The sequence below is a fragment of the Cynara cardunculus genome (genome assembly GCF_001531365.2).
Source record: "Cynara cardunculus var. scolymus isolate 2C chromosome LG 5, CcrdV1, whole genome shotgun sequence".
NCBI lineage: Eukaryota > Viridiplantae > Streptophyta > Magnoliopsida > Asterales > Asteraceae > Cynara > Cynara cardunculus.
Genome location: NC_037532.1, coordinates 20,330,978 through 20,338,066, shown reverse-complemented (window position 1 = coordinate 20,338,066; position 7,089 = coordinate 20,330,978).

Below are 7,089 nucleotides of genomic sequence, written 5' to 3'. Positions count from 1 at the left end.
CGATTCCCATATCATTCGAGTTGGCGTGTTCTTGATATTTCATCTCTGAATATATCACACTTTGACACTTTTTGACAAGCGACCAACCCGTCGGGAGTTACGTTTTGAAAAACATAAATGACAAGTCTCCTTGTCGGCAACTTTCTCAAGTCTACCTCTTATGTCATCCAAGTTGATGTGCTTATTGATGGCTTATCTCTAAGTCCATCGCACTTTAACACTTTCAAGTGATCAACCCGTCAAGAAGTGTGCTTGGTTTTATAAAAACTCGAATGAAACAATGGAACGTCGTTTACGAAACACTTAGCTACTTTCGTTTGGTTTTAAAAATCTCACATTTCCGTCTTACACCACCCAAGCTATAAAAGCTTAGCTACTCATGACGGAAAGTAAAAAATAAATGACGTAAAATAAAGACATAAATGTAAATTGCATAAAATAAATGACGATAAAATAAATTGCGGAAATGTAAATGACAATAAAGTAAATGACGGTAATGTAAATGACGGAAATGTAAATAGCGTAATGTAAATGACGGAAATGTAAATAGCGTAATGTAAATGACGGAAATGTAAAGTCGAGAAAATAAATAGCGGAAAATAAAGGACAATAAATTAAATAAATAAAAAGATGAAGATGAACTTGAAGAACTTGAAGAAGGTTGAAGAGAAAAGAAAGAAAAGTTGGGAGGAAATGGAAGGAGATTAGAGAGAATCCAATGGATTTATGGATTCAAGTGTAAGTTACAAGGTAGCCTAAGCTTCCTATTTATACCCAAAATGGGTACAAAAAGACAAAACACCAAAGTTTGGAGGCTAAGACAACTTCAAACTAGTTACAACATAAATAAAGTTTAACTAAGAAGTACAATACCTAGTTAAAGTTTAACTAAGAAGTACAAAGGTCAACTAAAGAGAAGAAATCAGATTTCTTCCAAAAATACAGCCCATTTACAGCTGTTTTCCATCTTCAAAAAGTCAGCACATTGTCTATTATGCCCTCCAAAAAGTAGTGCAAGACCCAGGTCAATGCTGTACCAATGCTGCAGCACCTGCTGTTATCACAAAAACTCCAAATTAGCTTCAATTATGCATACCAACACGTTAACCACAACATTTAGCTTCATAATAACAAAGGTATAAAGAAATAAATGAAAATGACTCAATTTGGGAATRAAAAGAAATTAATGTAACTAAAAAAATCCTAAAAAGAGCGTGTTATGTGTTAAATTCTCAACACATATCAATGTTGAAAGACATCAAGGAAGGCTTTGAACCCGTATCTCCGAACCCGTGACTAAACACTAACAAGTCATCAGCGATGCATAAATGGGTGATTTTTTTATCGACCACAATCTTTGTGAAACTTGTGTAAGTGTCTATATCATTTATCTTTCTAGGCAACAAGCAATTGTAAACTTCCATAACCATGGTTAATAGATATGGGGATAACGTACGTGTCTCCTTGTCGCAGACCTTTTTAGCCAAAGAAAAAATTGTGCGTTTCCTCGTTAACAACTATAGAGTATGATGTAGTAGTAACACCTTCCATAATATAGTTGGACAATGATCATGTGGAACCCTATGCAGAAAAGGGTGTTACAGAGTCAACTGAAATCATAGGCTTTTTGGATGTCAATTTTGAAAGGAACGAACAGCCCCAACATCCTTATGCTACCCATTCATTAATTCTTGCGCCATCATAATGATTGACTCTCAGTCTGCATTCTGGGAGGTGACTGCCAGTCTTTATTCTATATTCTGATAAGTGACTGGAAAATTATTCAAAAAAAGTTTATGCAATTCTCTGAAGTCCCCTTAACTAAGAGATAGAAAGGCGAAGGAAAGAGGAGTAGTAGTGTTTACTTTGTCACAGGACAACTCTTGAGATACTTGGCCTGCTCTTGCCGCCTTTCTTAACAAGCCCTCGAGCCTCCTTTGCGCCTGCTTACAACTTTTTTTGTAAAATAATTTTACAGTCACTTACCATAATACAGACTTACAGTCACTTATCAGGACTGCGTATTACAGATCTCATTATGATAGCGCAATAATTAATGAATGGGTGCGTAAACTCTTTTTGTAAACTTTTTAAAATTTTATTTTTTTGAATATGGAAATGGGAAAAAACAAAACTTCATGCAGAAAAAATTCTTCTCCATCAAGTCTGTGCATAAATTATGGCTATTTAAAGTGGCTAAAAGGTGAAAACTCATTTTTAAAATTTATGTTTGTGTAAATTTCACAACTTCACTTTGATTCTATTAGCCAAGACGTTAATTCCAAATATATTTATAGAGTACGTTGCAGCAGGTAATAGGCCGAAGATCTGTTCAGAGAGATGAGAGTATTAGTGAATACCTAAAAACCAATCATATGATGATTTAATTTTGAGTTTTGTTTCATGAAATTAATAAATAAATAAATGACATTGCCCATTTTATTATGTTCATACTATATTATGTGTTTTAATTATTCATAATAAAAACCTTAGAATAATATATTATAAATATCTCTAGTTAAATATTATTTCGGGTTTAAGGATAAAGTAATATTATAATAACTAACATATGTAGGGATTCATATAGAGCTATTGAATCTGCATATGGGTACAAGATGGAGATTTTATGTACCGGATGTGACTCACTATAAGAACATTGCATTGGATGTCAAATGAGTGTTATAAATATTTTTCATGTGGTCAATGTACATTTAATTCTTTGACTTGAGAACATGGAGTTTGATGTGTGTGAGTGACGCATTTTGACATCTATTCTAATCATTATATAACTGGATGACAGAATAATTGTTGAGTATTTTATATATCGCATGGTAGAACTAGTATGTATCGAGATAGGATTTGTCCCTCCTTTTATGATGAGAGTGGTGTCTTTAGGCCCATTGATAAATATATTAAGAAAATGTGTCCATGCTCAGATAATTGATATGAGATATCATGATCTGTTTTATCTGTATATTGGGGAATCAAGAAAAACTAGAGATTGGACATAACGAGAATGACACATTCAAAGTCTCGTGTTCAATCTGGACATCAAGTACAAAAGAATTAAATGAATAAATTAAAATTGACTACAAACCGGTAATTTGTTGTATCACAGATTTTCGTCATTTGAGTGGCGATGATGTATTGTTAATATCGCTCATCGTTTATATATACATATATAAATACGAGATTTATATTTATTATCATCATGTCGAGAACCTATTGGGTCACACGCTTTGAACGTATCTGAATAAGGAGTTTCAATAATTAAAATGTTTAATTATTATATCTAATTTGTATTGATTTAATCTGATCAAATAAAAATAATATATTATTTTATGTTGGACATAATGTAGGTTGGCAAGAGATGATCTTAAAAGGAAAGGAATGGTGTTTAGAAAGTCTTACACTCAAGTAAGGTGCAGGGATGGTGGTGGTTTTAGGCCATACCTCCCATAACTAAAAAAATGTATGATATTTTATGCAGTTCTTGCTCTTGCAATTTTCTCTCTAAATCCCTTACATCATATGCTCCATTTTCTTTCTAAGTTTTGAAACTATGACTAGTATCATGAGAAGACAAAAGATTCAAATTGTTTGTGTGGATACGATGGAGGCATCAAATCTTGTTTGTTGCTTAGATTCAAAGTCTCTCTCTAACTGTGAGGTATAATTTCGAACACTCAATTTATTCCGGTTCGTATGGATTCTTAGAGGGTTATTGTTCTATTTACCGTTGTGTTTGAGATATAGTAACCCAAGAGAGTGGTTTATTTCACCAAAAAACTTCCCCCTATAAAAGAAATCCTGAACAACCATTTAAACCTCCTTACCAACCACTCCCCCATGCCGACTCGTGAAATCTTGACCCATCAGGTCCAAGAGCACAATCATCCCCTATTGAGAAAAGAGCTTCATTTACCTCCTCTTTGGTGATCGGATGAATCATATTGTTCGACCGCTGACTTTTTGCGTGAACAAGTGGACATCAAGCAAATTCTGGTCTGTAGCTACATGTAGACTCTACTGCTATTAATAATTCAATAAATCTGAAATATAAATACATGCAAATTTGGCTTACATTGACGTTGACAATATATCTGAAAGATAAAATACATGCATACTTGACTTCTACCAGTAATTTAACAAGTCTAAAAGATAAGATGCATTCAAATTTTAGCTCTAGCAATAATTCAATGAATCTAAGAGATAAGATACAATGGAGACTTGATATTTCACAACGAATATGAAAGACAAGATACATGTAAACTTGATCTTTACCAATAATTTAATAAATCTAAAAGATAGAATAAATGCAAACTTTACCTCTACCAATAATTCTACGAATCTGAAAGATAAGATCAGGATCGTCCCAATTTTATTGGAGGTTTTTTTACTCGCATACTAAAACCATATATCATATTAAATGAGTAATAAACAAAAAAATTCATATCATATCATATTAAAAAATAATACAAATTAAAACAACAACAGTGTTTAACATGAGTGTTTAACATGACAAGTGCAAGTAATAACAAATAATTGTTTTTGTTTTTGATCGGCAAATTTTAAAATTAAATACCCACTTTTGATTTTGAAAAAAATTAGATAGTGTATTAGGTTCACAGATTGGACTATATAAATCTGGGCCCCAACCACAAATAAAATAAGCCCCAAAATTTTAGGGGCTCTATTCAAAAATCAAGAGATTAATATGCGAAGAATCTCTAACAGAATGTTCTTATAAGCAAAAGGTGTAGATTATTACAAGAACCATTATTAGAGAAAGTTTTTATAAGAACCTCATATTTTTTGAGTTTTTATACAAAAACCTTGGTTCTTACCTTAAATTTGGTATGAAATAATATTTTGATAGCTTTTTTATATATTTATTGAATTTATGATATTGATGTTGAAAAAGAATATATGGTACTACGAAAGAGATTCTTATAATAAATGCTATTCAAAGACTTTCATTTAGGTTCATGAGTAGAGAAGATGTGACAAGAAAAGGTATAAAATATTTATATTATTTTATTTATTTATTATCTTGTATATATTAATTGATAAAATGAATTACACTCATCGTCCTATGGTTTGCTTAAATTTTTGATTTGATCTCTAAGACAAACTACCTATATCGGTGGTCCTTAACTTTTCATTTTCATAATCCCTCTACTTAACAATGTTATTTAGCAACCATTATAAAGGACTCATTGGTCTTTAAACAAACTTTAGAGACCAAAAATGCAATCTGCTCCAATATGTAATGTAATTCACATTTTTTTTAAATTTTTATTGAAAAAATATTTTATATATCTATTCACAAATCAAATATCTTAAATATAAGTACATATTAAATAAAAATCTTTATATTAATTTTAAAAACTATAAAATTCATAAAAAAGATTAGCATTAAAAAATCTCAAATTAAGAAAAACAAAAGAAAATCAAGATAAATTCACATACAAACACACACACACACACACACACACACACATATATATATATATATATATATATGTGGAGGTTCAAACGAGAACCCCTGTGATTTACGAGAATACGGGAACAACCTAATAACCTCAAACTTTTTTAATTAATAAATTAACTTTTATTATATATAAATAATTTAGTAAGGGCAGTAATGTAATTAAGTAATTTTTATAATTTTTATTTTATTTTAATTAACCATAATTATCATATCACGTTTCCACGTTTACTCTTGTTAGTTTTCTTCTTCTCCATATCACATGATTGCACCAAAAATTTAACTTATCAACCAAAACTATAACCTAAGTGATGTATAACGGTGATTATCACACCCATATCACATGATTATCACACCAAAAATTTAACTTATCAACTAAAACGATAACCCAAGTAATGTATAAAGGTGATTATCACACCCATATCACATGATTACACCGAAAAATTTACCTTATCAACCAAAACGATAACCCAAGTGATGTATAACGGTGATTATCACACCTATCTCACATGATTATCACACCCATATCACATGATTACACCAAAAATTTAACTTATCAACAAAAACGATAACCTAAGTGATGTATAACGGTGATTATCACACTCATATCATATGATTATCACACTCATATCACATGATTACACCAAAATTTTAACTTATCAACCAAAACGATAACCCAAGTGATGTATAACGGTAATTATCACACTCCTATCACATGATTATCACATCCATATCACATCCATATCACATGATTATCACACCCATATCACATGATTACACCAAAAATTTAACTTATCAACCAAAACGATAACCCAAGTGATKTATAACGGTGATTATCACACCCATATCACATGATTACACCAAAAATTTAACTTATCAACCAAAACGATAACCCAAGTAATGTATAACGGTGATTATCACACTCCTATCACATGATTATCACACTCATATTACATGATTATCACACCTAGTATAATCCTAACCTATCGAAACCATTCGAAATCATTGTGATAACGTCTAACATGACCAATTGAAACCATGATCAAATCGAGTGACATTGATATCACATGAGTATCACAACTAATCGATTAAAAACTTGTTCAAAATGAGTAATTTTGAAAAATACCTTGAATAAACTTCTTCTTGTTATCCGCTTGTTGCATGCAATGGCTTTTCGATTAGGGTTCTTGGTCGATTAGGGTTGCTTGTTCTTGGTCGATCACCGTCGATCAAGGTTTGCTTCGGTCGGTTGTTTTGTGATTTGAAGTTATGAGTCTCCTTGAATTCTTAACCGTTTACTAGATAATGATAAGGTTAATGATAATAATGATCGTGTTTAAAAGATTTGATGATATCATTTTCATTATTACCCTTTTAATTTTAATTTTTTTTGAATCTTTTTCAATTTCAATTTCAATTTTAATTTTAAAAATCTTTTAATTTTATTTTTTATCGCAATATGAAGTTATTGGGTTGTTCTCGCATTTTCGTAAATCACAAGGGTTCTCGTTTGAATCTTTCCCTATGCATATATATATATATATATATATATATATATATATATATATATATATATACTAGTGGTGTACCCGCGCGAT